The following is a 26611-nucleotide window of genomic DNA, read 5'->3' as shown; positions in this document are numbered from 1 at the left end:
CTCTATTTATTTAGCCTAATACAAATATGAACTAAGTTGGAAGTTCCTGAATCCAGACATGAAAGTGAAAATCGAAACCTATCTAACAATCTGTCCAACAGTAAGCACAAATTGATAGTTTACACGGCACTTTTGCATACATGATCCCACTTAATCCTCCCCAAATTTTAGAGGATAAATATTATTTTCACTTCAAAGGAAAGGGCTCTGTCCAAGGCCATATATTTCATAAAAGGGAGAGCAAGGGTGAAAACTTTAGAATTTCAACTCTATTTTCAGATTGCTTTCTATATAATCATCAGAAAAACGCCATGAGCTTTTTCGTTTTGCTTTGGTTTTTTTGAAGGGGTAATGGGAAGTTTCCTAACATAGATCATGTCTGGTCACTATCACACTATCAACGTCCCAAACTGTGTGTGTGTTGGTACATTATTATGTCAGACATCATATAACCTTAAATTCATGATTTCTAGGAGCCAGGCACGTGTACCATTGACAACCTAAAAACCTAAAGGTTAGTGGCACAAAATCTGAAGAGAAATAAAAAAAACTTAAGAGAGTTCTTTCTCCATTGAAAATTACATGAGACTCCCAGATTGCTCAGTCAGTTAAGCATCCGCCTCTTGATTTCGGCTTAGGTCATGATCTCAGGGTTTGTACATCTGTATGTGCATCAGCCTCTACGATGAGAGCACAGAGCCTGCTTGGGATTCTCTCTCTGCCCCTCTGCCTGTCCCTCTCTCACTCATGCTCTCTCTCTCTCCCTCTTTCAAAATAAACTTTAAAAAGAAGAGAAAATGATGTGATGATATTCTATGCCCAAATATGCTCACATCTGGTACTCACATGTATGAAGTGCCAACTCATGGTTGCACCAGAGATTGGAGGTTTGTAAACAAAAGTGTCATAATTTATGGAACACTTCTTACATGGCAGGCATTTTGCTCTACACTGTGCATACATTGTATCTTTTAACCCTATCAATAATCAGCTACGATAGGAATGATTACCTCTGTATTAAATGTAAGGAAAATTTAAGTTAGTAGATTTGCCCTATGTCACACAGCTAGTTAATGTGGTGCCAGAAAAGAAACTGAAGTCAGTCTGGCTCTAAAGCCAGTGTTCTTAGCCCCTCTCTCAAGTTATCTTCAATCTCAGCCAGCTACCAAAACTTAAATTTAAGAGCACAAGTGAATGCCCTCCCTTTCCAAACAAAATGGTTTTTCCCATATAAATGAAATTCCCTTAAAAGCTAGATTAAAACACATTCATCCTTAGAATTTTTCTTCTATAAAAATCAAAATATTAAAGATTTCCTTCTGTATGTATTTTCCTCAGCTGTGTGTATTCTTGATTAATTATGTTTGAAGTGGTAGTCCCTTCTGTTAGAAATATTGAGGAAAAGGAGAAAAAAAAAGATTTAATTGAGTTAAAGGCACTGAGTGTAGAGAAAACCTAAGCTAAAATAATGGTAACTCAGACCAGAGATTTCCCTTCCAGGATGCACAGCAGGAGAACTGAGTCATGTTTTAGAAGGGCTGACAGCAGGTGCTTTGGTGTGAAGTTATTGTGGCATAGCTAAATCTTAATAATCCTGGGTACTGAGAAGGGAATTTGAGATATGCATACTCAGCTATGCCAACTAGGTTATATAAAGGTTACTCAAACTGTTCTGCATAGCAAGCATCCAAGTTACTCAGTGTATCTGGGATCATAGTGGCACCCTAGAGAAAACAGTTAATATCCCTGAGTCATAAAACCAGAAAGACACTGCGTGTTTGAATAGAGGAAAAATTATAGTGTTAAAATACCTCTTAGTATGCAGCAAAGCAAAATGAATTTATAAGAATCTAGTTGGAAATGAAGCAAGGGTGGTGGTATGGGGAACAGGGGCAGACGGGAAAGCCAGAATTTCTTGGTAGCAAAGGATGTAGAAGCTGAATTTAACTGTTTAATACAAATTATTTCTAACTTAAGACATAAAATATAGCATGGTTATGGTCTTAATATGTAATTGTTGCCTCTTTGAAATTGGAAATGAAAAAAATGATGTATAATGGTTTTCTTTAGTCAGATCCCTCCCCACTGTTATCCCTCATACACTCTTAAGTTAACCAATGACAAAAAATCACATAGCGATTATTAGAACTAACTCCAGTCAATTTGGGAAGTGCAACTTAATTGTCCAACAGTGTACTAAGACAGGGTTCACTGAGCTTTGTGAAGCTCTAAAGAGTCAAGACAATACCATGAAAAAGGAATAATTACTTTTTAGCCATAGAGGTATCATATTACGTAATTTTAAATCCTGAGAAAGACGGGATCAGGGAAGAAGTATCATAAACTATAGTGAGAACACACTATAAAGTATTTGGGTAAGCCTAAAAGTGATCAGTTGAAATTTGACAAGGAAGCCAAGAATACTCAATGGAGAAAAGATAGTCTCTTCAATAAATGGTGATGGGAAAACTGGATATTGACCTGCAGAAGGATGAAACTGGAATTCACAAAAAATAACTTGAAAATTGATTAAAGCCTTAAATGTAATACTTGAAACTGTAAACTTTGACAAACACACACACACACACACACGAGAAATCTCCTTGATATTGGTCTTGGCAATGATTTTTTTAATATGATGCCCAAAGCATAGGCAACAAAAGCAACAATAAACAACTGGGACTACATCAGACTAAACAGCTTCTGCACAACAAAAGAAACAATCAACAGAATGAAAATGCAACCTACAGAATGGGAAAAAATATGTGCAAACCATCTATCTGATAAGGGGTTAGTATCTAGAATATAAGAAACTCATTCATGTCAATAGCAAGCAAATAATCCTGTTGAAAATGGGCAGAGGAACGGAGCAGATAGTTTTTTCAAAGAACACATACAAATGGCCAACATGTATGTGAAAAGGTGTTCAATATCACTAATCATCAGGAAAACACAAATCAAAACCAAAATGAGATATTATCTCAAACCTCTTAGGATGTCTATTATTAAAAAGACACAATAAGTGCTAGTGAGGATGTGGAGAAAAGGGAACACTTGTACGCTACTGGTGGGAGTGCAAATTGGTACAGCCACTATGGGAAATAGTATGGAGGTTCCTCAAAAACATTAAAAGTAAAACTACCATATGATCTGAAGGAAATGAAATCACCATCTTAAAGAGCTATCTGTTCTCTGAAGCATTATTCACAATAGTCAAGGCATGAAAACAACCTAAGTTGTCATCAATGAATGAATGAATGGGTAAGGAAAATGTGATACACACATACACTTTCTCTCTCTGTCTCCGTCTCTGTCTGTCTCTCATATTATTTAGCCATAAAGATGGAAATCCAGCCATTGGTGCCAACATGGATGGACCTTGAGGGGATTATGCTAAGTGAAAAAAGACAGAGGAAGACAAGTATCATATGATCTGACTTAAATATAGAATCTGGAAAAAACTCAATTCAAAGAAACAAAGGGTAGAATGGTGGTGGTTAGAGAAAATGTGTTCAAAATGTACAAACTGCCAGTAATAATATGAGTAAGTTTGAAGATCTAATGTACAACATGGTGACTACAGTTATCAACATTGTATTATACACTCAAAAGTTACCAAGAGAGCAGATTTTCGAAGTTCTCACTACACACACACACACACACACACACACGCACGCACAAACGCGCCCATGCACAAAGGTAACTATGTGAGACAATGTATGTTTCAACTTTACTGTGGTAATCATTTCACATTATAGACATCTATCAAATCATCACACTGTACAAGCTAAATTTATACAATGTTATATGTCATTTATATCCCAATGAAGTTATAAAGCTAAAAAACTAAAAACTAAAAGTAAAATAGTAGTGATAGACTACAAGAGAAGAATATGAACAGTTCTATTCCTGATACTGAATAGACCAGAAGGAAACCAAGGAAGACATAAACTACTGGATATATTCTTAGAACTATTCTACTAAACTGAAAATTCTGGAATTTTTTTAATTGCCTAATTGAAATTTTAACTTGTATTAAAAAAGAATGAATGAGGAAGACTGCTGGTCTCACAGTCTGGATCACAATGCAAGATGCAATTTGTGACATAAATGTTATGAGACTCTTAAAAAAACAAGTAAACATGCATACAATTTAAAATTTTTGAAATCGAGAAAGAAAGTTAAGTACCTATGTGTCAGAAAACCTTATATATATAATTAAAAAAAATGAATAGGGGATATGAGTGTTTCCATAATCAAGGAATTCAAGAAAGAAAGTATAAATGCAAAAGTAAATCAGGGTGCATTGAAGCGAAAACACATACGGGCTAATGAGCAATATTTTCAAAGAAAAACAAAGGGACACTTAATCAAGGAAAATAAGATTGACACAAATATTTAGTGATATTTATAAGCCCCAAGAAATTTATAAGCCCAGAATGAAGTGAGCTTTCTGAAAATTGCTATGGAGAGCTAACATGGGGCTTTAAAAGCTACTTCTAGCGTAAGAATATTGTTTAGGGCAACATGGCATAATATTAACATAGGTGGAAGGAAAGTTTGAATTTAAAAATATTCTATTTGCTCTTTGTATTTCTCCATAAAACTGAAAAAAGTTTAAGATAGCAAACAAAGCTTTTATGCATTCTATTCTTCCTGACCAAACTGATAGAAAAATAATAACAAAGTAATTAACCACTGCAAATGAATTCTGCTCTCCATGAGCCTAGTTAGACTCACAAGTAAAACAAAAACAAATAAACCGATTACTTTAGTAACATCCAATAATAATACACAAGATACTTATAAACTGATAATTTTGAGATTGATGCCCACTGGATTCTTAAATAATTAACAATGTATTCAATAGGTAAAGCCACAAAAACTAAAAGCCAATATAGAACCACTAAAATAAAGTAACACAAACCTTACCACTTTATGCTTTTTAGAGCAGGCTTATGATGTTTATATAAGTATGTGTTAATTAAAACAAAGCATTTGACATATTTTTCCTATGTTCATTAAGGATGAAAGCAGACTGAATTTTATCACATTTTAATGAAATTTTAGTAACTGTACACAAATTACAGCAAACTGTATGTAAAAACAAAACAAAACAAAACAAAAAAACAAAAAACCAACCCTCATTATACTAGTTAATGTTTCCATTCCATCCTAATGGATAGTCCTTATCTGATCAGTAGAAATTTATGAAAGATAACTCAGTTGCTGGATTTCAAAATCAGGATTCAGATGCCCCTTGGCAACTTATAATGAGCAGAAATCAACACAACGTTAATAGTACATAGATGGATGTATAAGTTCTTTACTTGGTTTCAAGAATGGAAGTTCAATTATAGTATGAGCAAAATCTGGACATTATAGCTTACATATAAAACCAAGATATCAATTTTTTTTCTTTTCACCATAAATTAAATGTAAACCAACAAGATAATACAACTTTTTGTTAAGTGATAGCACCATTATAAAACATTTCTAGAACAAAAAGAATGCCATTGTTCACTGTTCTTGATTATTGTCACACTATATATAGAATATTACATTCAGTGGTGAGGAGACATTATAGAAAAGATTTGCTTATGCTTAGAAATGAAAGGCCAGAATGGTAAGGGGCATATATACCATATCACATGAAGAAGCTGTTCCATTAAGTGAAGAAATAAGAGTTTAAGTGGGCAGATAGTTCATATCTATCTATAAAGGTTTTCTTCTCTTGCTCCAGGAGATAAAAAATGGGCAAACAGATTATAAGGTGTATTTTATCTTACAATAAAGAGTAATATTCTAATAAGAACTATCTCATGATGGAGTAAACTTTCTCTAACACTGTATTTCCTTTCACTAGGACATAATTTATCAAAAAAAAGATGTCAATTAGAAAACAAAGTATTCTAGTCCATTTGATTTTATAAAACATTCTATTACAGAGAATTTCAGAATATTTATTGTAAATATACTATTCTCCCCTTCAAGAGCAGAAGATTGTATGCAGTTCCCTACAGAATGAAACTCTTTTTACATGGCACCTTTCTCAGAACTATTAACTTGTAAATATAGTTTGGGAAAAACAGCAAGGATTTTTATGGAAGAAATATTTTAAGAGGGAGATTGTAATAGATTCTGAAGTTATTTCCAATTGTAATATTTTTTATTATTCTTTATTTCATGGGTCAAATAATTTATTTTTATAATATTATTTTAATTTTATACACATTATTTTTATTTAAATTCCAGTTAGTTAATATACAGTGTAATATTAGTTCCAGGTATACAATATAGTGATTCAATACTTCCATACAACACCTGGTGCTCATCACAAGTGCCTACCTTAATCCCCATCACCTACTTTACCCATCTCCCAACCACCTCCCTTCTGGTAACCTTCAGTTTGTTCTCTATAGGTAAGAGCCTGCTTCTTGGTTTGCCTCTCTCTCTTTTTTTTCCCTTTGCTCATTTGTTTTGTTTCTTAAATTCCACATATGAGTGAAATCATATGGTATTTCTCTTATTTTGCCTAGCATCATACTCTAGTTCCATCCATGTTGTGGCAAATGGCAAGATTTCATTCTTTTTTATGATTAATATGCCATTGTGTATATTTATACTGCTTCTTTTTTATCCATTCATCAGTTGATGGACAGTTGAGCTGTTTCCATAATTTGGCTAGTGTAGATAATGTTGCTATAAACTATGGGGTGTATGTATCCCTTTGAATTAGTATTTTTTTTATTCTTTGGGTAAAAATCTAGTAGTGTAATTTCTGGATCATAGGGTAATTCTATTTTAACTTTTTGAGGAACTTCCATACTGTTTTCCAGAGTGGCTGCACCAGTTTGCATCCCATCAACAGTGCAATACGGTTCCTCTTTCTCCCCATCTTCACCAACACTTGTTTTTTCTTGTGTTGCTGATTTTATCCATTCTGACAGGTGTGAGGTGGTATCTCATCATGACTTTGATTTTCATTTCCCTGATGATGAGTGATATTGAGCATCTTTTCATGTCTATTGGCCATCTGGATGTCTACTTGGGAAAATGTCTTTTCATGTCTTCTGTCCATTTTTTTAAATGGATTATTTGTGGGGTTTTTTTGTGTTTTATAAGTTTTTTGTGTTTTAAGTTTTATCAGTTCTCTATATATTCTATTTTTAATAGGTAGTCAATACCACCAATCATTAGGCATCAAGATACTCAAATCTGTGTAATGGGATTTGTAGCATCACAGTTTGAAAACTCTAAAATAGCCAGGATAGTTAGTGCTAAATACATGAGACAAAACATAAAACACAAAAATTGGTCATAGTTTACATTCACTGATTGTTCACTCCGTACCAAGTACTTTAGTATTTATATACATTATATATTACACATACCCTCTATGTAGATATTATTTCACTTAGTGTTCAAAGTAGCTCCTATTAGCCTCCTAATAGGATTCGAGATGAAGAAACTGAAGCTTAAACAAATTAGATAACTTTCTCAAGATCATAGCCAACAAGCAGTGAGGATGGATTGAAAACACATTTTTAACCACTGCACACTGCTTACTAGATCTTGAGGCTCTGTTTCCTCATTGAGGAAGAAAATCAATGGAATCAAGTGAAATGCCAGTTTAGAAAAAAACATGATGCCTCAAAAACTTCAATTTGGAGACAAGCCATGTGATAGCCTCAGCCCTTCTTCCTCCACCCACTCTCACAGGTGGCTGTGGTAATGAGAATGATTCACAAAGAAAGGGACCGTGGAGCTAATCAGTGGGGTCAAACTCCTCAGGAAGATGGCTGATGGCTGTGATCAGGTCTGATGCCTAAGAGAAAGAACAAAGCAGAAAGTGCTAGAGAACCACTGGGAATCAGGTAGCCTTGAAGGAAATGTGGTTCTTAGAGAAAACTCATGTGAAATCTTTAAAGGAGAATAGGATCTTGTCAAGAATGTGAAAATTGGCAATTTCCTAAATTTTCATTCCTGTAACAGTTTGCATCAAAATCAAATAAGACCATTTTTTTATATGAATGTTTATTATTTATACTTAGAGGAGCAAAGACATAGAAAATATACACAGTATATAAACACTTACAATTATATAGTACAAAAACACAATAGTCACACTTAACATTTCCCTTAAAAACAAAAATGACTTTTCGGGATATCTATGCTTAGAGAGAGTTGTATATACAATTATTGCTGATTATTAACTGCTCTTTGTAATATTTTTGACAAATTTATAAAAAAGTAGGATGAAGAGAAATTGTAAAATAATTGTAAACAAAACATTTTAGTTGCTGACAAAAATAAATAGGCTGGGGATGCCTGGGTCACTCAGTCAGTGAAGGGTCTAACTCTTCATTTTGGCTCAAGTCATGATCTCATGATTTGTGAAATTGAGCCTTGTGTTGGGCTCTGTGCTGCTAGCACAGAGCTTCCTTGGGATTCTCTCTCTCCCCATCTCTCTGCCTCTCCCACACTCACACGCTTGTGCATAAATAAATAAATAAATAAATAGGCTTACTTATGTAAGCTAAGTACTGAGGTAGAAGTTTCATGCTATGAAAAATTAGTCCTATTTACAGTTTTACTTAATAGTTCTTTTCAAATGATATATATTTGAGAGATGGATAATAGCACTTATCATAACACTGGAAATATTGTAAGTGCACATGTCCTGTGTAGCAGAATAATTGTCTTCTATTTACTATGTGCAAGTATATATCCAAAATATCAGTTGATTTATGCTCACTAATGATTCTTATTTATCTATGATTAAGGAGGGCTGAAGTTATGATTTTGATGAAAATTATTGCCTGCCTAAAATGGTAAGCCAAAAGTTAATTCATATTTCCTGTTAGAAAGGATTATTTTTTATTCTTGTATTATCAATGGCTTCTAAAATCCTATACTCTTAAAGTGATTAAAATCATGGACCCTGGAACCATATTGCTTCATCTTAAAACTCTGTACCTCCATGCAATAGCTGAGTTGATGTCACTCTGTAAGTTCAGTAAACTTGGGCAACTTAGTTCAGTTTCCCTATGGGTAAAATGAAGATTGTAATAGAAACAACACATTAAGTTAGATGAAAACTACACAAGTTCATAATTGTAAAGTGCCAAGAGCACAAGTCTTGACCTGTCTCCATGAATTTGTCTTCTGAATTCTTGATCTGCATAATAGAATGGAAACATACATTAATCCACTGATTATTTACATACATATAAACAGAGACTGACAGCAAATGGACATACAGAATCTTTTGGGGATGATGGAAATGTTCACAAACTATATTATGGTTATGGCTGCACAATCAGTAAATTTACTAAAAGCATTGGATTATATACTTAAGACAGGTCAGTTCTGTGGTATATAAATTATACCCCAATGAAACTGTTTAAAATGTGTGTGTGTAGGAGTGCCTGGGTGGCTCAGTCAGTTATGCATCCAACTTTGGCTCAGGTCATGATCTTGCAGTTCAGGTCATGGGTTTGAGCCCCGCCTGAGTGGGGCTCTGGGCTGACAGCTCAGAGCCTGGAGCCTACTTCAGATTCTGTGTTTCCCTCTCTCTCTGCCCCTCCCATACTTGCAATCTGTCTCTCTTTCTCTCTCAAAGTAAATAAACATTAAAAAAATTTTAATGTGTATATGTGTGTGTGTGTGTGTGTGTGTATGTTATATGTATGTATATAAAATTAAGAAAAGGGTATGTGTGCATATATATGCGCATATGTTTATAAATATGGTGGAAATAAACACAAGGAAAGTTTTATTTGCTAAGAAAAATTCAATATTAGAAATAAATCAATATTAAGTTCAAAATTAAATACATCAGAGTAGTTATCTGCCTTACAATTGTTGAGTACCTATTATGTGCTAAGTATTTGGGGATATAAAGATAACAGGGTGCATTTCATTGTTCTTTGTTTAAGGCAAGAGAAGGCAAACTAAGGTCACAGGACAAATTCAACCAGCCATTTTTGTCTTATGAACTAAAAATCATTTCACAATTTTAAATGGCAAAAAAAAAATAAAGAATATTTTGTAACATACACAGATTGCATGAAATTCATATTTAAGTGTCAATAAATAATGTTTTATTGGAACACAACCACACTCATCATTTATGTATTGTCTATGGCTGTCTTCAAGTTATAATGGCACAGTTCGGGAGTTGCAACAGAGACTGTATGTCCAACATACTCTAAAATATTTACTATCTCGTCCTTAAAAGAAAACAGCTTCCAGTCCTTGTTCTAAAATGGAGAACAGAGACAGAAATAATTTGTGGTTAATCTCATTGGCTTTAATTTTTACTATTGAGAGACTTTCTAAAACCCATTAGTCTGAGTTTTCTCCTAGTACACCAAAAACAACCCTTTGACAAGTTGAACTCTACAGTGCCCTGGCCACCTTTGACTATTCGAGGTTTCCATATTTTAAATTTGAATAGCCTATTCTCAGTACCAGAAAGGCCTGTAACTATGAAAACAACTATTCAGAAAACACCCAAAGACTATAATGGCTACATTTTATATTTTGGATTGTCACAATAATTTTCCTTTAAAAATAAATCCTTAATTGTTTTGTTTAAAAAAAAACTTAGAAGATAGCCATTCAAGTTACTATTAATCAACTATTCCATGAAAGATAAAGAACATTTTAGAGTGCAAGTAGCCTTATATTCTAACAAAGATGCATTCACAAATCTGGGGAACAACTTGACAGTCTTAAAAAAGATCTTATTTGATAGATATATACATTTTAATCTATATGTAAGTTCTTTTCAATCAACAATGGGGCAACAGATTAATTATTATCATAAACATCTATTGAAATTCTCATCTACTGATACAAGGTTGAAGCTCACACTTAATATGTGCACCTTTTGATAAAATTATATTTTAGGGGTGCCTGGGTGGCTCAGTCAGTTGTTCATTTGACTCTTGGTTTCAGCTCAGGTTATGATTTCACAGTTTGTGGGTTTGATACCCTCATCGGGCTCTGCGCTCATGGTGCAGAGCCAGCTTGGTATTCTCTCTCCCTTTATCTGCCCCTCCCCTGCTTGAGCTCTATTTCTCTCTTTCAAAATAAATAAATAAACATTAAAAAATTATATTTTATATAAAATACAACAAATTCAAACTAGCTCATAAAAAGTATCTTAGTGACATTAATTTCCATAATTAATTATCCTTCTTCTGGCTCCTTTTTCTCAACTAATTTATTCATTTAGTATCAAAATTTCATTCTGTTACAATATACAATGCATCTATCAGCAATATTCCAGCAAACTTCTTGAAAAGCCTGAGGAGTAGAGAAGGCATTTCCATAGATTTACAAGCATGAGGCAAAGATGTATCAGATTTCATCATTTTGTATATTTGTTTTTCATTAAACATATATAAACATGTTCTTGATTTTTTATTACGTTCAAACTACATTGTGATACTCATAAAAATTCATAATCTGAAATGTTTCTTAAAATCAGCCCAAGATACCTGAAATTGTATCTTCATTTTCAGAAAGTGTATTCCCAATTTTAAACAATATTCATAATTGTAATTTAGGATGGCTTAATTCTGAAAAGGCAATTGCAGAATTCAGGCTATTCACTCACTGCATTCAATTTTAACAGTATCAATAATAAAATAAAGGCACATACAAAAATTCTGAACCACTTAATCAAAAAGTTAATTCATAATTGCCTGTTAGAAAAGATTATTATTCTTCTGAGTATTATCAATGGCTTCTAAAATCCTATACTCTTAAAGTGATTAATGGGAGCCCCGGGGAGAAGCTGAGGTCATCATTCAATTTGAAATATTTAAAGTAAATACAAAACGGTTTCACCAATGGAGACAATTAAGTGTGTTGTTGTGGGCGATGGTGCCGTTGGTGAAACATGTCTCCTGATAGCCTACACAACAAATAAATTTCCATCGGAGTATGTACCGATTGTTTTCGGCAACTATGCAGTCACAGTTATGATTGGTGGAGAGCCATATACTCTTGGACTTTTTGATACTGCAGGGCAAGAGGATTATGACAGATTACGACCGCTGAGTTATCCACAAACATGTGTTTCTAGTCTGTTTTTCAGTGGTCTCTCCGTCCTCATTTGAAAATGTGAAGGAGAAGTGGGTGCCTGAGGTAACTCACCACTGTCCACAGACTCCTTTCTTGCTTGTTGGGACCTGAATTGATCTCCGAAATGACCCCTCTACGATTGAGAAACTTGCCAAGAACAAAGAGAAGCCTGTCACTCCAGAGACTGCTGAAAAGCTGCCCCATGGCCTTAAGGTGGTCAAGTATGTGGAGTGTTCTGCACTCACACAGAAAGGCCTAACGGATGTTTTTGACGAAGCAATATTGGCTGCCCTGGAGCTTCCAGTGCTGAAGAAGACCCGAGGTGTGTGCTGCTATGAACGTCCCCAGAGCCCTTTCCGCACAGCTGGTGTCAGCACCGTACTAAAAGCAATGTTAAATCAAACTAAAGATTGAAAATTAAAATTCGTTTTTGCAATAATGACAAATGCCCTGCAACTACCCACATGCACTAGTGTGAGACAAGGCCCATAGGTATGGTCCCCTTCCTCCTCTCAGTACTGGTTAATTTCAGTAATTGTGTATTGTCAGAAAAATGATTAGTATTAGTTTTTGTTTTGTTGTTATAATTTGTTTTTTGTTTTATTTTGTTTTTTTTGTTTTTTTTTTTTTGTCAAAAAACAAGGCATGCTTGTGATGACTCTGCAACAGACTAACTTGGGTTGTTGGGGCTGCTTCCAGGGCTCCATCCACTCTGGAGAATAATCTGGGACACTTAAGGGTTTGATTTTGTTTTTGTTTTTTTGTTTTGTTTTTATTTATCTTTCTTTTTTGGGGGAGGAACTGTGTGTGGGGTTTGTTTTTATTTAGTCATGTTTTTTAAAGTCAGTAACCATTGGACAGCCCTTAAGGGAGGAGGATGGACTGATTCCACATTCCATTTCCTAGAACTAGTTTAGAACATTTGTTCCCCACCTGGTGCTCTTAGGAAGGAGTTAGTAAATGCCTCATTTAATAACATACTCCTTTTTGAAAGCTGCCTTTTCCCTCCACCCTTGAGTAGGTCCAGTACTTGATGAAATCATGAAAGCGGGTGGAACCTGTCTTGCCCCTCGTCTTTTCTAGGATGCACTCCATATGTGACTGTGACTTTCAAGGAAATTTGTTTGCCATTTGCTTATTTTTTTTGAAGTTAATTTCTAATTTCTTTTACTGATAAATGAAGAAAAGTATTGCACCTTTTGAAATACACCAAATGGATTGAGTAGATAATTAAACATTTTTTCCCCATCAAAAAAAAAAAAAAAAGCGATTAATGGGAAAAACCATGAACCAAACTGTAACTGTCTTCCTAGACAGAATAATAAAGGATATCTCAGATTTACCTGCCATAATACTCAATTTTATAAATATTCTTTGATCATTATTTCATGAAGAAAGGTATGATTTGTCAAAATACATCTAAGATACCTATGGATATACTGGTGTAGGAAGAATACATTTTGGAATAACATAACTTAGAAATTTCTTAAAATCTCTGCTCAAATTCTATTTTATTTTTCTTTGGAATTCTTCCTCTTCAAAGGCTTAAATCCAGAAAAAGATCCATCCCGTTAATAGCTTCATTTCTATTGTTTTATTTCCAATGCAATTAAATACCAGCCACATTGACATCATCTCTTAAGAAGAATTAGCAAAGGAGTAATTGAAACTCCAGGTGTTTTAAGTGGGAGAAGGAGCACTACAGTTGTAGTCACAGGAGGGACAAAGGCCATAAAAGGCAATGAGTTAGAGGAGGGTGCCCAGAAGCAAGAAACGGAGCCAAAATGGCACTCTAGTGTTGGCCAAGGAGACAGCTTCTACTGTTAAAGTCTCATTCAGGCAGTGGTGATAGTACCTGTCCTCCATGCCACATAAACTTGAAACAATATTCCTCAAAAGAACTGTATGCTAGGTATATACTGCACTAAGTACATTTTAGTTACAAAATAACATAGTATTATTGCCCCCCATTATACAAATGATAAAAATGAGGCCCAGTAATTCTCAGAAACTTGCCCTGTGGTCACACAATGTAAGGAGCCGCACTAGGATTCTAATCCCAGCAACCTAAATTTAGCATGGCAGGTAAGGATATGGACTCTGCATTGGGTTTGAATCTTGACTTAGCCACTTGTTTGTGACCTTGGCCAAGTTTCTTTAACCTTTCTGTGACTGTTTCTTTAAGAGTAAAATGAGAATAATAATAGGTAACGTTCATAAGTGTTCTGAGTAACACTTGACACTTAGTAAATGCAATATAAATGCTGAATTATTATTTTGAGAGGAAAGGAAGAAAATATGAGACTCTGTATGTTGCTTATGTTCTTAATGACTACTGCCACTCTCACCCTACTTTGGATGTTGATCCACCTGCCAATGTCTGATGTTACCACATATTCAAAGTATTTATTGCCTTGTGCTACTTTGAAATATGAAAGTATTGCAAACAGGCCAACAAACTGTTTCAAATAGTTTTACCTAATTGTTTTTTTTAAGTAGTTATCAAATGTGCACATATATATGCTGGTACTATTTGGGTTAAATAATTATGATAAATGGGAAAAAAAGAGGTGAAATTAGAGTTGCACTGGTAGCAAATTGACTCTACATGGTTATTTAATCTATGCTTAAAGAAAAATATAGACATCATGAAGGAACACTTACCCTACTTTATCTTTATATATATACATTTTTTAATGTTTATTATTTTTGAGAGAGAGCAGAGCATGAGTGGGGGAGGGGGAGAGGGAGAGGAGACATAGAATCTGAAATAGGCTCCAGTCTCCAGGCTGTGAGCTGTCAGCACAGAGCCCAAAGCAGGGCTTGAACTCATGAGCTGTGAGATCATGACCTGAGCTGAAGTAGGATGCTAAATGACTGAGCCACCCAGGTGCCCCATACCCTACTTAAAATCTATGCCCTTAAACTGTTTTGTGTGTTCTGCCTTGCAAGGTATTACTTGATCAGAATATGCCCTGTAGTTACATAGCTAATTATCTCAATACAGCATAGAACAATGAGATCTGGTACAACCTAAAATATGCTATCACAGATCAAGGAAATTAGTTGTGGAAGCAATATTATCTGTAGCTAATTCATTAAACATTTAACCAATATTTAATGCTTGTTGCACTAAATTAAAAACAATAAAGACATTCTGAATTGAACCTAACTGTGAAACCAAGTTGAAAGACATTACAATTTTAGTAATACCTTAGTTATTTTAGGTATAGTCTTTTAGTTATACCTTAGCAAAACACAACCTGAAGTATAAAAATGGAAGTAGAATATAAATTAATAGAAAAAAACTGTAAAAAGTTTTCACGGTTTTTCTTGAGTAAGGCTTATGAAAGGAAAGGAAAATTCAGGTGTTGACATGCCATCAAAAACAAAATATATGGGGAAACATATCACCCTGTCATAGCATACTTACTTCCTAAAAAACAGTGCTAACCTAGCCTTATGAAGCCTGGACAGAAAACTATGTAACAGAAGACAAACGGCTACTATCATATCTCAAAGAATGGGAACTAAGAGTTAAGGCAGACTCCATGTTGGAAAGGCATCTAGAATCTGAAAATCCCAATCATCCTTTTTTATGGGATAGAATTCTCTTTCATAGGAGAGAATTAAGTTTGCAAGGAACAGAGGGATCACATGTGAGGAATCCTTTAGTATTCCCTGCCTCCTCAGCAATATTTAGAAAGTAGGGAAGGAAAGATAAAGATTGGAAAAGGATTAGCAGTGAGAAAATGGAGGGAAAAACCATGAGGCAGGAAGAACAGAGCAAGTATTCCATAGGCAGAGTGGTTTTCATTTAGATGGGGCTGAAGGGATTGAAACTAAAGCCACCAAATGAAAACTGAACTGATTTCTCACTTGTTTAGAAAATGAAGGTTAGCATCTAGAGTGGCATGAGTAACCACACCAGTAATAAAAATCATATATTTCATGTTTATAAATTAGAAAATGAAATTCTTAATCAAGTCTGAAAAGGTTCTTAACAAATGTCTCTGTCCATTGACTTGGATAAACTTTGTGTAACTGTCATTGACACGGATTATTAGTCAGCTTCAAAACTGTTCACTGAACGTGGTATTTTCCCCAATATCCTAAGCATCAGTCCTCAAAATTTGGTTCACTACTGTACATTTGGATATAGGTACACTATGTGCCAATTAAGTTGCTTGTCAAGTCAAAATTACAATTAACCTTTCGTTAAATTTATAGCAGTCTTCTACTTTGAAAGTTATCAAGTCACAGAGATCAAAGTAGACATATGGCTTCTGTGATCCAGACTGACAAAGAGCAATTTGTTACATTATCCTGAAGAATGCTCCATTGACCACCTACCTCACAATTCCCTATGGTATCTAGAAAGATCTTCAAATTCCTAGTTCCAGGCTGGGCTTCTTAAATTATGATTAAAAGGCCTAAAAAACTGCACTAAATGCTTTATAGTCATTATTTCATTGAATCATTATATCACACCTATCAAATAGGAAGCACTACCCTAAACCTCATTTTACAGATGACTCTGTTTACAAAATTATACAGCCAGGGTTCAGTCCAGATTCCAGAGTTGGACTCCACAATCCAACTACTAAACCACTGCATTATTCTGTCTTTACTGATTAATTCTGGTATAGACACAGGACCATCTGTTTTGACAACATAAAAATGCAATGATAGATGTGTTAGACAAGCATCACAGGGATTCTTTCTTGCCTTTTATCATTCCTTCCTACTCTTGGAATATTAAAAATAAAGCCAAGGACAAATGGTGGGCAGTGGCGGGGCGGGGGGAGGGAGGATCTTTACTTAGTTCTCTCCTGAATTAATCACCTAATATGCATAAACAAAAAGCAAGTAATGAGAACTCATAGATCAAAGGGGAAAATACCTGATAAAAGAAATATGGCTTCTCTATATAATAGCTTGGTTTTTTTACTGATTCCTATTAAGTACAGAAAATTGCAGAAATTAAAATATTTATATCTAAAATATCCTTCATATCAGATATTACAAACATGAAACACTGATAGACTATTTTTCTATACTAGTTTACCTAAAGTTGGTAAAAATGATGTGTTCTATTCTGAAGAGGAGAAGCCTATGGAAAATGCTTCCAAAATAATGATCACACATTAATTTGGTTACATTGAAATCCTTGACTGCTTCAATGCATATAGGTCTTGTCCAGAACATATAAACACTAGCAAAGAAGCAAAGTATGCCTATCAAAATATAAGATAATGTGGGTCTATCATCAAAGATCCCTGTATCCTAGTAAATACAAAAAAGAGAATTCAAAGTAACAGAAGATAAAGAGAAAAGAACAAGCATGTGCTGAACAAATAATTCAACTATGAGTAATAATTATATTGTATGCTTACATATTTTATATAAAAAAAGAAAAGCCAGAGTTTATTAAGTTCTTTCTGTGTTCCAAGCATTACAGTAACCGCCACAAACATTACCACATTTTCCCCTCACAAAAATTTTCTGAAATATGTATAAACAGTCACAACTTACAGAAGAATAACTAAGAAATTCTGATAGGTTAAGTAGCTTGCCCCGAGTCATGCTGTTTTAAACTGCCATGGCTGGCATGGAAATCCAGCTTTATGGACTCAAAATTTTATACTGCAAAGTAAAAATGGCTTCAAATTATTCTGACCAATGATTGTGTCAGATTAGTTTGAAAGGAGTTGTACCAGATTTGACATAAACGCCCAGGTACAAATGATACACTGGCTGAAAGTCACCTGTGAACATCATTTCCATCACTTTCCTGGACTGCAATCAGAGGATTAGCAAGATCCTGACATTCTCATCCCAAACAGTCATCTGCCTTCAGATACCTGCAGCACACTGGCTCTAGGAGATTTCTTAGTTATATTAACTCACCATAAGAAGCCTCAGGGCAAATATTATGATAAGCATTTTACCTGGTACCTTGGCGCTTTATTTTAATCTCTAGGAACTTTATCAACTTTACTCTGGGACAGTCTTTACTCTGGGAACGTGTTCCTTACACTCTTGCCGAATTCAAGTAGGAAAGAACATTCAGTAATTTGACTTGAATCCTCTACTGTAACATAGTTGCATAATTACATAATTAATTACAATTAATAATGAACTTTTGTTTCTTAAACATATTTTTGAAGAAAAGATTTAGATGATCCAACTCATGTTAAAGGGATTGTTCAAAAATAAAATCCAGATTATGCAGCTACACAGTGATTGGAATTTTAAAAGAAAAATGCAAAACACAGTTAGCATCCTATCCTTATTTATTTTCATGGGGAAAAATCAGGCAATGAAGTGCTGTGATAATCAGCTAATCAAAGGAGAACAAGAACACTTTGGTTCTGTGTTCCCATTAAGACATGTGACTATCCTGATTGTTTTGAGTAGAGAGAAGGGGAAACCTTTCTTAATGGTTGATTGCATTATATACTATTCTGACCTCCTACCTGTGCAGTTTTCCATTTTGGAGGTTAGAAGTAGAATAGAATACAATCAAGTCATTAGGATAGTCTTGCCCTTCACTGTCTGTTCAAATCAATCACTTTAGAGAATGAGATTGCAGTAAATACAGAACTGTGACATCTTTCATGAATTGATAAGGAATGTGATCCTTAGCTACACATAAACTCCTTTAGATCTCATATCCAGCATGCCTTGCTAGAGCGTCCTTCTCTGACCTTCTTGACGAAGTCAAATCCCACTTTCAAGAGCACATCTCTCAATTGTAAACCTACCGAAACTTAAATTTATCATTTATTTATGTGATTATTTAATTAGTGTCTGATTCTCTCATTAAATTATAGGTTCCTTGAGAACTACCAAATGTCCTCAATTCCAGAGTAACTGCCACATAAGAAGCACTCAATGTATGCAGTTAAGTGAATGAAGGAGTGAATGACTAAAAGCAGTAACTCAGTAGAAAGAACTTGAGAAAAAGTTCAACTACGCAGGTTTATTTGTTTTGTGTTTTTTTACTGTTTTTTTAAGGTTTTATTTTTAAGTCATCTCTACACTCCATGTGGGGCTTGAGCTCATGACCCCCGAGATCAAGAGTCTGATGCTCTACTGACTGAGCCAGCCAGGAGCCCCTTTTTTACTGTTTAATTAGCAATTCACTCACCAAATTATTTTTAAACCTATGTCACAGGCACTCTTTTTCATACAAAGTGCACTGTGATAACATTTCAATTGAATGTGAGAATTGGTTCTTAAATTAACCTATTTTATCATTATCATACCTGCAGGATTCAATATTAATATTTGGCAGCTTGGTTCACTGATTTTCAAAAAATTCATCTCATTGTATAGTCTCTCAGTTGTAGAAAGTCACTATCTTATTAAATAGCTCAACAGGAAGCAGCTAAATGTCCTATGACAGGTAGGAAAGACATAAATTAAACCACTGGCAATATCTAGATAGTTGCTTTCTCGAGAAACACAGACCTAATGATAAAAAAAATATTAGCAGCTACCATCAACTAGTTGTTTCCCATGTATCAGAGCCTAAGATAATACATATGCTTATTTATTCCTCACAAAAATCATTTAAAATGGATATCACCCTCCTCTAACATTTTTTAAAGAAGAAATCAAAGACAAGGAGGTACAAAGTTTGAGGGTCCAAATGAATAAAGGAATGAATGACGAAGTGAATGAAACAGAACTTCTAACAATTTTGACCTGAATAAAGGATAACCTCAAGGAACAGCTAGAAAATGTGATTTTATTCTCAGAGCTCTGTGAAGCCAAATATTACTGTGACACTAATATTTAGAGCTAATGTTAATCTAGTACTTACTATGTTCCAAGTATTTTATATATACAATCTCCTACTTAAGTTTATAAGATAAATATGGTATAAGTACTGTTACGTAAAAGCTTGTTCTCAATTTGTCAACAAAGAAATTAAGACGCAGAGGGTAAGTAGCTTGCCCAATTACCATGCATCTGTTCAATGACTGAACCTAGATTTGGATCCAGTTCTAAGTCCATGACTTGAGCACTTAGGCTCTGCACTACATATTCCTGTAAAAAATTCCAACTTCTGCGGTTACAATTTCTGTCTCACTATAGCCAAGCACATGTAATGCTCCTGAATCAATACTGGTGCTTTTTGGTTTGTTTCTCTGGAGCACAAAGAGGTAACACAGAAAAAGGGGTAGGAGAAAATGCTAGACCCATTTCATCTCACCTCCTTGCTGTTCAATTAGACCAGGAGAAGAACAACAAAACAATAAAGCTGTCAAAAACAGTACAATTTAGGGCATGTCAAGTTCTGAACTTCTATAATCAGAGGATGTATCTGTTGATATTTATCTTATTGAATATCTGTGAGGAACTCCTCTAAGGAACACAGGAGTTAACTAAGAATGAATATTTAATGGAGTAAAACATGTATTTTCTTTAATTACTGATCTTAAAAAATTCTAGGAGCTACAGCCTTAAATTTTATAATAGAGTCAAATTTTTTAAGAAACATGTTATTCTTTACCAAAGCTTTTATTTTTTTTTCTTCAAAGTTTTGACTAATGCAAATCATGTGGTACTGACAAAAAAAAAAAAAAAAAGGCACTGCAAATCTGAGTATCCACCCTAGTTCTGGCATTATGAGCTGGACCATGGTATGGCTTTTCATTTCTCTGGACCTCAACTCCCCCCTCAATAACATGAGGGGATAAAGCAAGTTAACATTCTCTACAAGAATGTTTCTGAAACATCTATGATTACTAGATGCTCTTCTGGAAAACTGAGAGCAGAAGGTTAAATAAGTTGGTTAATAAGTATCAAGAGCAAAAATCTCTATCATATCACATAGATTTGAATCCCTACTGCACTGCTTCCACAGTAATGTGGGTAAGTTAACTTCTCTAAAACTCAGCTTCTCATCTATGAAACAGAAGTTATGAGGCTCACTTTGAAAGGTTGCTTTAAGGATCAAAGGGAAAAATTACACACAGTTCTTCAAATTGATGTCTGGCACACATTAATCCCTTAATAAATGGTAGCTATTGATGTTAATTTACTTACAGTTTCTCGTGAATACATAGTTGGAGAAGTAGATGCTCAGAGAAGCTAAATAACTTTCCCATGAGTACACAATTAGGAAGCAATGAAACTGGAAGGTAAATTCAGCTCTATCAGATTTTAAAATCTGTGTGCACTTTCCCTAGACCACATTGTTTCCCCAGGATACAGATCCTGTTCTTCCAGTTGTCTTCTCTCTTCACCTTTCAATATTCTGATCCTGTCTCTAATCAGACAGTACGTTGTTCAAGTGTCTTCTGCTTATAATCCATTTTTCCATAATGCCCAGTACAGGGTTTGGCTAGGTTAAGATGCTAAGGAAAGAAGAAAATTAGCCCTTCTTCCTCTAACGGAAAAGAAGGCAACAATATCTGGGTTTATATTACAGCTCTGGCACTTTCTATTTATGGGATCTTGGGCATGTTGTCTTCTCAGTAAAACAATTTCCTCATTTGAAAATGGAGACAATAAGTATGCGCACCTCCTAAAGATTAAATGTATCGGTAAATGAGGTAAGTTATGTGCTTCTCCATATCAAACACTCAACAAATGAAAGCCCTTCAAAATATATCATTAATATTTCCATTTATTTTTTACTCTTTGTGCTTATTTTTTTCCTTTATACAGTGAGTGGCCTATCTCAAAGGGTTGCTATGTGAATTAAATGAGAAAATGTGTCCTTAGAGGAGTGTTATCTCATAGAAAGATCAAATAATGTATCATTTTTATTAATTACAAAATAAGTACAATACAGCTTCCAAGATCACAAAGCATGAACCACACCTAGAAACTTCTTGGTCCATCTTCCCATGTCCCATACTTCTCTAAGGTTCTGTCTACAAGCCAATACACAGCCTTCTGCTCATGGCAAAACCTAGATGGTCACTTCCTCTAACAGGAAACATGCAAACAGTGACCACAGCCTTACTCTAAAGAGGCAAATCTTAGTATACTGGAAAAGCATGGCTATTGGAGACATTCATGAACCAAAGGGCCTTTCTTTATACTCTAGATACCACCTTACAATGGTTAGTTACCACAGCAAGTGTTCAATGGCACTACTTTGATCATTGAACTAAAAAGGTGGTAGGAAATATAACCTACCAGCTAGGTAAAAATAAGAACAATACAAATGAAGATTATTGGCAAATGCATTATGCTATTAGACATAAATCAAAATACGATCCTAAGTTACTCTACAAATCCACTGTCTTTGCACTTAAAATGGATGCAGATGTGATTATTTGAAGAGTTATATCAGAACTTGCAATGGTGACAACATAAGAAAAAGACCCATGAAATTCAGAAAGTTTTTTCACGTAGCTAAATTCCAACTAAATATTTCCATCAAGTCTCTTAACATATGTCTTTCAGTCAAACTCAGCTGACTTAAATTCTGAAACATGAGCTCCTGATAGGATTGCAAATATTTTTGCTAAAATGCATTCTGCTCTGCGTATGCTAATTATCACAGTCCACAGTCCACAGTCCACAGATCCACGGCTTCGACTATCAATATCTTCTTTATTGGAGGGGAACTGATATGCCCCTGAAACTTTCATCCCCTTCATTTTTGAGCAGACTAAAAATATAAACTTTTCTTAAAGCAATTAAAATCGGTAGGATTTTGACTATAGGCATAAAACAGCATTAAACTCATTATGCTTATACTATAGTCTACTTTATTTATATTCATTACAGTAATACATCTCTGAGGACAGAGCGCAGTAGTTTTGGTTGAACAATAATACACTCTTTTGTCAAGTAAATGATCACAGGCTTTCAAATATTTCACAGTAATTCCAACAGCTATAAAGTAGTAATAGTATTTTTAACACTCTTCCAAACTGCTTATAGATCTGCATATAAGTAATGATGAAATCTTAAGGGCCAGAGTAAGGAACTAATGCTTACAAAGATCAATTTTAATATTATAGGATATTTTTAAAAGTTACTTCAACCAAATAAACTACAAAGTCTACATATTCTCATTTTCCCTGTGCTTTATTTATTTTTCTAATTTTGTAGGCCTTAGGCATAATGCCTGGTACATAATTAGAATTCAGCAAATATTTGTTTGACGAGTTTGTGAATGAATGACAGGCGGTTTTTGTTGTGGTTGTTTTATTTTTATCTGCTTGGTCTCCTATTGTGTGCATATGCAATGCAGTTCCAGGAATGCCAAACACTATCTGATGCTTCTTACAGTGCATGGAACTGCCCATTTAAGCTCTACGACAAGACAGGATTTTCTGTTTTGTTGGCTGCTATATTCTCATGCCTAGATCAGTTTCTGGCATATACTAGGCACTCAATATATATTTGTTGAATAAAAACTGAATGATACATACAATTCTAATGTTCTCTTCATAATAGAACAAAGTAACAAAACCCACTGTTCATTTTTATCCTCCAAGAATATATAGAGTTATAACTTAATTACAAATTTAGATTTAAAGAATGTGAAAATACAGGGGAATCTACAGGTGCATATACATTTGAGGGCCTTTAATGTGTCAGACACTGTGGTTAATGCAGAGAGGGATTCTGCTCCCACAGCCCTGCTAATGTACTTCTAACTTACCATTCGTCACAATGTATTGTAATGAGTTTCATCAATCCTCATACACATCATGCTCTTTCATCCTGTATGCCTTGTCATCACATGAAATTCCATCTGTCTTTCAGATCCATTATTTCACTGCCCACCTCCATGTGGAACAAAGTACTGCCCAACACTGCTCCCCTCTGAAATATTCCTTCCTCATACTCCCTTCTTCACTAGCCACACAGAACCTCCTTTCCAAATCCCCTGGGCAACTGTCACATGTTCCTCAATATACGCCCATGTCTGTTTTCTACCAGCTCTCTGCTTCTTAAGAGACTTTCCTTGTTTGTTTTTTGTATCTCAAGGGACTAACATATTTCTAGGCACAGATGAAGTCCCAAAATGCTACAAACTGAAGTAACAACAATTAACTTAGCAACATATTTTCTTATAAGCTGAGACTTTAAATAGTATCATATAGTACACATTTCTTATTAATTTTGCTCATAAAGAAAGAAACCAAATTTGATTATGATTTATTCAATCAACCCAAAATGACAACACAGAAATTCCAGGAGCAGAAAGTAATGAGCAATGATCAGATATGCAATCTAATACAAAGTAAGGATTGAGTAGATTTGTTAGATATCTGTCTCTAGTATAATTACTTGATGTGATCAGATTATAAATTCACTAAGGCAAAACAATACCAACACTTTCTATTAAAATATTACAGTACACACACACACACACACACACACACACACACACACACACACACCAGGGGTCATGTACTGCCTGATGCTTTTCAGTAATTAAGATCTTGAGATAATTTTCCACAAGAAATATCAGCTAATAGTAATTTCTACAGTTATTTTTTTTCTCTCAGATAAAAATACATGAAACACAAATTCTTTTGATTCCTCCCACTTAAGGTGTTCATGAAAATGTAATAATAATTTCAGCTTTTCTATTTGTCCAGCCTTTTCATTGATAGCCACAATATTGGTTAAAATTTAGATTCTTCTTGAGAATTCAAGATTGCAGTTCCAAATCTGACACCTCTTGGGAAATTACCAAAGTATTATTGCAAGGGCAAAGTACAAGCTACAAATTAATGCTCTATTTTTGACAGCTGACACAGTTCTTCATTTTATTTATTTTATATTTCTCAGTTATGCCAATGCACCCCTATGGAAACACTTACTCTTTAGATGTAGAAACATTATTTTTAAATGAAACACTGTAACTAGTGGGAAAAGGAAGAATTCCATACAAATAGGGTTATTTTTAAAGTGGCTGCTTTTGCTAAACATACACAAGGGTAGACAAAGATTCCACTTTATTTAAACTTAAGGGCTAGATGAGAGTGAAACAGCTCTCTGCCAGCACCAGTTACCAAAATTCTACAGAGAGCTGTGTAAGGTATTGCAAATCTAGATCTACAAATCTGGGCCACCTGAGAAATGAAGCCTCCTCTGCGGGGCAGAAAGTGAATAGTCTTCAGTGCTCTCAATCACCAGGTAATTTACAGACATCATCTACTTGGTCACAGGACAATCCAAGCACCTACTGGCTTCTCCAAATCACATGAGGGTATCTATAGCAACTAAGTAATTTGGACTCTCAATTCCACATCTGACCCATTAACCTGCTCTGGGTATAAGTAACCACTCAGGCTCTAACCTGAATTTCCATAGGTCCCCAAGCCTCCAGACACAAGAAAAGTAAACAAAAGGCACATTATACTTTTGTTTTGGATTCTATTTTCCATTATTAAAAGGTACAAAGTTTTCTTGACTAATAAGCAGTCAGGTCTCAGTCTTCCACCCTCCATTTAGAAAACTGCAAAAAAAGTACAAAAGTGCTAATAATTATATATGGTCCCAAACAGATTCCCCAGTTATTTATGTGGTGGCTCTGAGTTGTGTCCTATGTAAGAAAGCAGTAAACGTAAGTAAATGTTTCCCTGAGTTCTGTGAGCCTTTTAGCAAATTATCGAACCCCAGGAAAGGATAACCTCCGCATGATGACTGGTTATAAGTACAGGTGACAATTTGCACTTGTGATTGGCATCTGAAGTGGGGCAGTCTTGTGGGACTGAGCCCTTAAACTATGGGTTTTGATGCTACTTTCAGGTAGATAATGTTAGAATTCAGTTACATTTGTAGGACACTCTGTAGATATGTTAAAAAATGGAGAATTGCTGGATGTGGGAAAAACCTCCAAACATCTTGTGTTAAAAGTATGAAAGCTTTTCTTTAAAAAAAAAAGCATACCAGATTCTGATAACTTACTATGAGAAGTAACAAAATATCTCCCACTAATTTTCTTTTTTTTTTAATTTTTTTTAATGTTTATTTATTTTTGAGACAGAGAGAGACACAGCATGAATGGGGGAGGGTCAGAGAGAGAGGGAGACACAGAATCTGAAGTAGGCTCCAGGCTCTGAGCTGTCAGCACAGAGCCCAACGTGGGGCTCGAACCCACAGACCACAAGATCATGACCTGAGCCGAAGTCAGATGCTTAACCGACTGAGCCACCCAGGCGCCCCTCCCACTAATTTTCATAGTAATTCTAAGTTCAAAGATAACATTTTAACTATATAAAATATATAATTAAAATGTTTTACCTATTTCATTTTACCCTTTTTTGATGTGTCTACTAGACATTTTAAAATAACATGTGTATTTCACATTGTATTTCTATTTGATGGCACTGTTCTAGACCATTACCTTTTATATTATTTTAGGGATAGCTCTTTTTTGGATTCCAAGTACATATAGTAATTTATCATGTAAGATTCATATTTTCATTAGTCAACTAAAAAAAAGTTATCTTTTGTCATTCAAGAGTCAGTGTTTACATAAACTAAATACCAGACCAGTCAACATATGCCAAATGAA

At 34.7% G+C, this 26611-nt stretch overlaps 1 long non-coding RNA gene and 1 pseudogene across 1 annotated transcript in view; one reads left to right on the top strand and one right to left on the bottom strand.

Moving 5' to 3' along the window:
• Nucleotides 1–26611, bottom strand: part of LOC113593655 (uncharacterized) — a 465808-nt gene that overhangs the window by 336180 nt on the left and 103017 nt on the right. The window lies entirely within an intron of this gene.
• LOC106977841 (cell division control protein 42 homolog) lies at nucleotides 11784–12646 on the top strand (annotated as a pseudogene).

The sequence above is a fragment of the Acinonyx jubatus genome, chromosome D4 (assembly GCF_027475565.1).
Source record: "Acinonyx jubatus isolate Ajub_Pintada_27869175 chromosome D4, VMU_Ajub_asm_v1.0, whole genome shotgun sequence".
Lineage (NCBI taxonomy): Eukaryota > Metazoa > Chordata > Mammalia > Carnivora > Felidae > Acinonyx > Acinonyx jubatus.
This window is presented reverse-complemented; position numbering and strand designations above follow the sequence as displayed.